Source organism: Onychomys torridus, chromosome 1 (genome assembly GCF_903995425.1).
Source record: "Onychomys torridus chromosome 1, mOncTor1.1, whole genome shotgun sequence".
Lineage (NCBI taxonomy): Eukaryota > Metazoa > Chordata > Mammalia > Rodentia > Cricetidae > Onychomys > Onychomys torridus.
In genome coordinates, this window is record NC_050443.1 from 107,496,204 (window position 1) to 107,502,203 (window position 6,000).

Genomic DNA, 6,000 nt, shown 5'->3' on the forward strand with positions numbered 1-6,000 from the left:
AGATGAGAAGATGCATTTTGAAAGTGGATGGTGGGATTGCATGGGCTGATGTCTCAGAGTCACAAAGAGAAGGCAAGCTGAGTACCAGCGTATGTCTGTTTTCTGTCTGTGGCAATGTGGCACCCTCCAAACTCTGCCGCAGGCCTTCCCCAGCAGGAAGGACTGTGTCCCCTCAGACAGTGAGTCAGAATAAACCTTATCACAGCAATGTACAGCCTCGAGTCTGCCACCACCGTCACACGTACACCAGGCTGTCACCTGCAGGATAGTGAAGGGAGCCAGGAAGAGGCACACAGACCTAAGGTTATGTAGGTGCCCCATGCGAGTTCCAGATATAAGGGCAGTCTTGGTCTGGAGTGCCCCACAGACAGGCAAGGCCCCAGGAAAGGGCACAGTCCCTACCACTCTCAGTGGTTCTGCTGACTCCACCTGCCCTTAAGGTCTGGTGGCTCTGCACTGACAGCTGTGACCCTTGCAGGATCCTACAGGCCCCAAGGGACTCTAGTTCATGTGTGCTGTGGTCCAGCTGGGACTCACACCTGTGACAGGCGTGGAGCATGGGAATGTGGGGCTGCAGGTGACCTGCAGGCTGAGTCTCTGTTCCTTCACCGAGGGCACATAGAGTGTGTGGGGGCTGTCACCCTGGGCCTTGGCAGATATCTAGAAGGGGTACAGGTTGGGCAGGGTTGCTCATCAGCTACCCAGCTGCTCTGACTCTGGCCTCTCTCCAGTCAGACAGCAGAAGTTTGGGGCCCAGTGGCCTGCTTGGAGATGGGGCAGGAGAGGGGTCTCATTATGAAAGGGGCGGGGGTGCTTATGGATAGAAAATCTGCTCAGATGGCATTTTCTGGGCCCAGTGCCACCCTTTAGAATCAGTAGAGGCAGGCATCTCCTTTTCAGCAACCCCCACCCCATGTGTCACTCCCAGTGTTATGCTGTGTGTGAGTAACACAATTTAGAAATGATCTTTCATTCTTGCAATGGACAGGTTATTTACAAAGCACTTCCTTCCTTGGCGCTGCCCCATTCCTGCCCCCGGCACTGAGGCTCTGAGGCAGCTCTCCCAGGCAGCTTCCCAGAATGTCCCCTCAGGTCTCACCCTACTTTTACTTCCTTCTTTGGGGCCATCTTTTCCAAAATGGCTGCCACCTTCGAGTTGCCTCTACCACAAACCCTTCTTGGATCCTTTCCCACAAACACGCATGAGCTCCACCGTGCCTTTTAGTCATCTCCTCTCAGTGCTTCCTTCCTGGATATGAGCCGCTCCAAGGCCCATGGTGCTGAGATCTCCTGTTCATCCTCAGGGCGGCTAGGATGTCAACTGCTCGGGAAGTGCTAGCTTGTCGACTAGTAAGAAAGGCCACTCAGTGGTCGATGTTCCTTTTCCTATCGTGGGACAACAGGGCAGGCACCTTTTGGAGAAAAGAGGATATTTGAGAGGAAGGGGGTCACTGGGGGGAAGCTTCCATACTCCAAGACCTGGCATGGTGGGCTGCCCACCCCTGTCTGTGAGAAGAGAAGCCCCTAGGAAAGGCAGAGAGAAGGCCAGAGATAACCCACCTGGAGCACCCTCTCTGATGAGGAAGGCCCCACGAGGAGGCGAGCATTCTTCCTGGAGCTGCATCTGTCTGGACAGGTAGAAGGGAGGCCCCGGTGGGTTCCCGGAACCTCTGCAGAGCATGCCTGTATGTACTCGCTCTGCTGGCACGCCATGAATTGTTTTGGGGCTGTCTTGTTAGGAGATTAAGTTTTCTTTTAAAAAGATGAAGAAAGAATCTTTAACAGGGGCCTGAGTGGAGCTGACCTCTGAGGAGGAGATGGCGGCAGAGGCTGGCTGGCTGGCACTGCGTTTGTCTAATTAATCTTCTTGTCAACAGAGTTGTTCTTTGCTGGTGCCAGCCCTGACATCATCCTGCAAGCTTGTCACACCGGTTTCTATCCAGTTACAAAGGCTGCCTCTTGGTGCTCCCTGCTCTCACCAACCACCTCAGTGTGGCCTGGGGTATGGCGGTGTGGCACTGTGTCTGGGCTGGAACTCCTCTGGGGAGGAGGCAAGAGGGACCTTCCCCAGCCTCTGACTTAGAGGGGTCACAGCTGATAGGAAAGCTCATCAGAGACCAGGAAGGTAAGGGGCCCTGCATACTGGAAGGAGCCTGGTCCCCATGAGGAGCAAGGTGCTGGCCTGTCGGCAGGGTTAGACTTGGTGGGTAGGCAGAACCGTGAGGTACAAAGCACATTGCTCTGGACTTCACTGAGTTGCCCCAGCAGAAGCCCTGGAAAATCTGGGTGGTAGAGCGGCAACATGGTGCCTTTAAGGGTGTTGGGATGTCAATGAGGCTGACCCAAGCTTCCCTGGTTGGGGGATACTGATCACTGTGTAAGTTTAGGGCCTCTAACTCAGGGCTTAGGTTAGCACAAAGACTGTAGGGCTCCTATGATGAATGGGGCCCTGGGTTGGCCATGTGGTACCCTGCAGGGGACTTCTTAAAGTCAAAGGCAGTGACACAAGCCCTCCCTGTTGGTGCCATTGCCACTGTCTAACTTGACGTCCCTCAAGCACATGGCACCACCCCTACCTCATGTGCCTGTCTGCTCATTTACCAGCTAGTGGCAGCATCAGAGCGTCCTCCTCTCTCCCCCTCTCCTCCTCTCCCCTCCTCCACTGCTCTCTTCCTCCCCTCCTTTTTTTTTTTTTAAACCTCTTCTTTCTCTCCTTTTCCTCCCCTATCCTCTGCAGTCCTGGGACTTGACTCTAGGGCCTCCTGCATTAGGTCCCCATTCTGTCACTGAGATACAACCTGTGGCCCCTTTGTACTTGGATTTTGTGGCAGAGTCACTAGATTACCCAAATTTTCAATCCTCCTGCCTCTGCCTCTCAAAGGGTTGGAATTTCAAGCCTGTACCACCAAGCCTGGTTCCACCAGGCTTCTTAACCAAGGAGGGTTGCAGAGACAGAGAAAGGGAGGAGGCTCTGTGAACTTGAACAGAAAAACACAACCTCGTTATTTCCCCTCACCTCTAACTGAAGTTTAGCATTGATTCAATTACAAATCTAGGCAGAGTGCCCTGGAGTATTAGCAGCGCCCGAGATGTTTGATTCCTCCAGCCGAAATCACAGCTACTTTCCTGTCAGATTACAGTTGAGCATTTATCTCAAAACATCATCTGGACTCATCACTGTTTTGAGATGACTGGAGTTAACAGACGCGTCTTCAGATCTCGTTAACTCATATTCTAAAAAAGAACATATATGACAATTTCACAATTTAGAAACATTTGAAAACTGTACTGAGTATCGTGGGTGTGCTTTGCATCCCTCCTGTCCTTAAAATGCTGTTTTTGCAAACATTCTGAGTAACCTCGGGGCTTACCAGATTGGCAAGGGGGCTCATCTAACAGCAAGTTATCAGTTGTTCTTTTTCCTGACATCAGCGCACAACCTCCTGACCTGACGCATGGTAGGTGCTCAATAGTTTGTTGACTGAATAAATGAATGGAGGCTAGTTCAGGGTCAGGGGACCGCGAATCTTCGCAGAAGCAGCAGATTCTCAGCAGCTTTACGACCTGTTGGGTTCAGGGTGCACAGTAGAGAAGCACCAGCCAGCCCACGAGCCCAGGCCTGATCGAAGCTGTCTGCTAAGCAAGACCTAATTGGCCCATTTCCTTGACTGATGTGGCCACCCCGGCTTCCAGCTCCTCTTGCTACAGACTGGGGGCGTTCTCTACCCGCTGCCTTGGTGATACCAGGCTCACCGGGTCCCCTGGGAAGACTGGAGGCGCGGCCCTACTGCGCTGCCCATTCTGGCCACGCGATGGCGCCGTGTGCTCGGCGAGGCCTTGGCAGTCCCCAGCCAAGAGAGCTGCATCTCTGGGAACCTGGCTTCGGACTTCAAGCTCCAGTGAGATAGTGTTCAGTTTCCATCTCTGTGGCCCCTGGGGTCATGGCCTCGGGCCTCACTGCAGCCCCACTACGGTTAATCAGCAGTTGGCCGGTTATCCATCAATTATCCATCGGCTACCCATCAGTTACCCATCATCTCCAGAGCGGAGGTTAGAGAACGTTTGGGGTGAAGCCCCAGGATTCCCCTTTTGAGTCGCGAATTCAACATCCACACATGTCTCATTTCCTCAGATTGGAGCTCAGTGTGCCAGATGATGACCACCAGATAGACTCAAGTTCTAATTCACCCATGTCTTACTGACGTCTGTGGTGTTGATTTCCGCAATGCCAGCCCGTCACCTGGAGAGGACAATGTTCACCCCCCACCCCACCCTTGTTCGTCGGATTGTTGTGGAATGAACGCCCACACATTTCTGTTCCCAGCTTGGCACTGTGCAAATGATCAAATGCAGGTCAACGCTGGTACAGCTTCTCCCGTACAGGGACTGGAGTGGGCAGTTTAACAACTTGCCCCCACCCGCTACCCCGACCCCACCCCCAGCCTCCTCCTACTGTTCTAATGCGTCCGTCCCCTTCCCGGGTCTCAGAGGATTATGGCAGGGGGAGGGGCCCATGCAGTGCCCGAGTCTTTCGTGTTTTAGATGAAACCTGAGCAGGGGAGAGTCATTCCTTGGAGGGTGGTTGAACATTTCACCCTTAATTCTGTTAAAATGACAAACTGACCCTTGGTAAGGCAAAACCTGGATTCTCAAGCTGAGACTGCTCCCGGACACGCTTCCCGCTTGCAGAGAGCACAGAGACAGAGGCAGTCTCACCGCCCCCTCTACCCCTCACCCCTGACACACACACACACACACACACACACACACACACACACACACACACACACACACACACCCTACCTCCCGTCCCCAGCCTGAATGTAAGCCTGGATCTCTTATCATGTCTCTGGTGCACCTGCTTTCTGGCCTTACTTGTGCTAGGCTCCCTGCTCACTGGGGTGTGAAGGCCTCAGGCAGGCCCTGTGAGATGGCCAGGGGCCAGGGTGCCCATAATTAAGACACTCGCCATGAAGGTAGATTCTTGAGGTTCTCAACCCAGGCAGAATTCCCTGGGTGTCTGGAGACAATTGCCTGCTGAGGGGCTCTGAGAGAGCCGGTGTTACTGTTTAAAGTGTTATCAGTTTAATGAACTGCTTACGAAGTGTTAAATGCATGCCAGTGAAAGCACAGCATCTGGGCCTGTTTTTAGTTGTAGACTTCAAGCTGGACTCTTAGTGTTTGAAAAATGCCAATTGATGCTGTAAAATTGGAATTTCTAATGAGGACCAAGGAAATTCTGTAGTCTTTCCTGGGCTATCCCAAAAGGCACCAGAGACACAGACAAGCACAATGCAACCACCAAGACCTCAGAGGTTATTGTTATTATTCGAATAAAAGAGGAGAATTTGGGCGGGGTGGGGGGATGGGGGTGGGGGAGGGCTGTTCTCTGTGGCTTGATTTGGTCGATTTCTTTTTCTTTTTTCTCCTACAGGAAAGAACCAAGAGTTGCTGTCACCATGAACTTTCCAGAGTTGATCTAGGAAATTTGTTGTTCCCACCCATTTGTTCTAGGTCGGAACATAGATTGTGTGGAGGAATGTTTTCTGTGCTTCTGTGAGGGAACTTTCTGAGCCACCATGGAGTCCAAGGAACCAAAACAAGCTGGATTTAGGGCAACTGGAAACACTCTAGAATTGCTCACTCTCTCCCAAAGTTTGTAGTTCCTCTTACGTCTGTGAGGTCAGCCTCAGCAGCCATGTTTTCTCCTCACAGACTCAGCAGAATTTTCTCCCGGCGACGGCGTTCCAAATCAAACCCTTCATTTTCCAGGGAAAGTGTAGCAAATGTTTAAATTAGTTGAAGTTAAACTAATGAGAGGAAGGGAGAAAAGAAATCCCCAACTTTCTTCTTGCCTTGTACAGACATTGCCTTTAATCTGCTTCATGCTTTGGGGACTCTTTTATCCCCATCTTGAAAGGGCTTCTTCACAAAGCAAGGAAGCTCCACAAACGCAGAGGTGTCTGGACCTGGTGCAGTTAAAGCACTCTGACAAAGGCT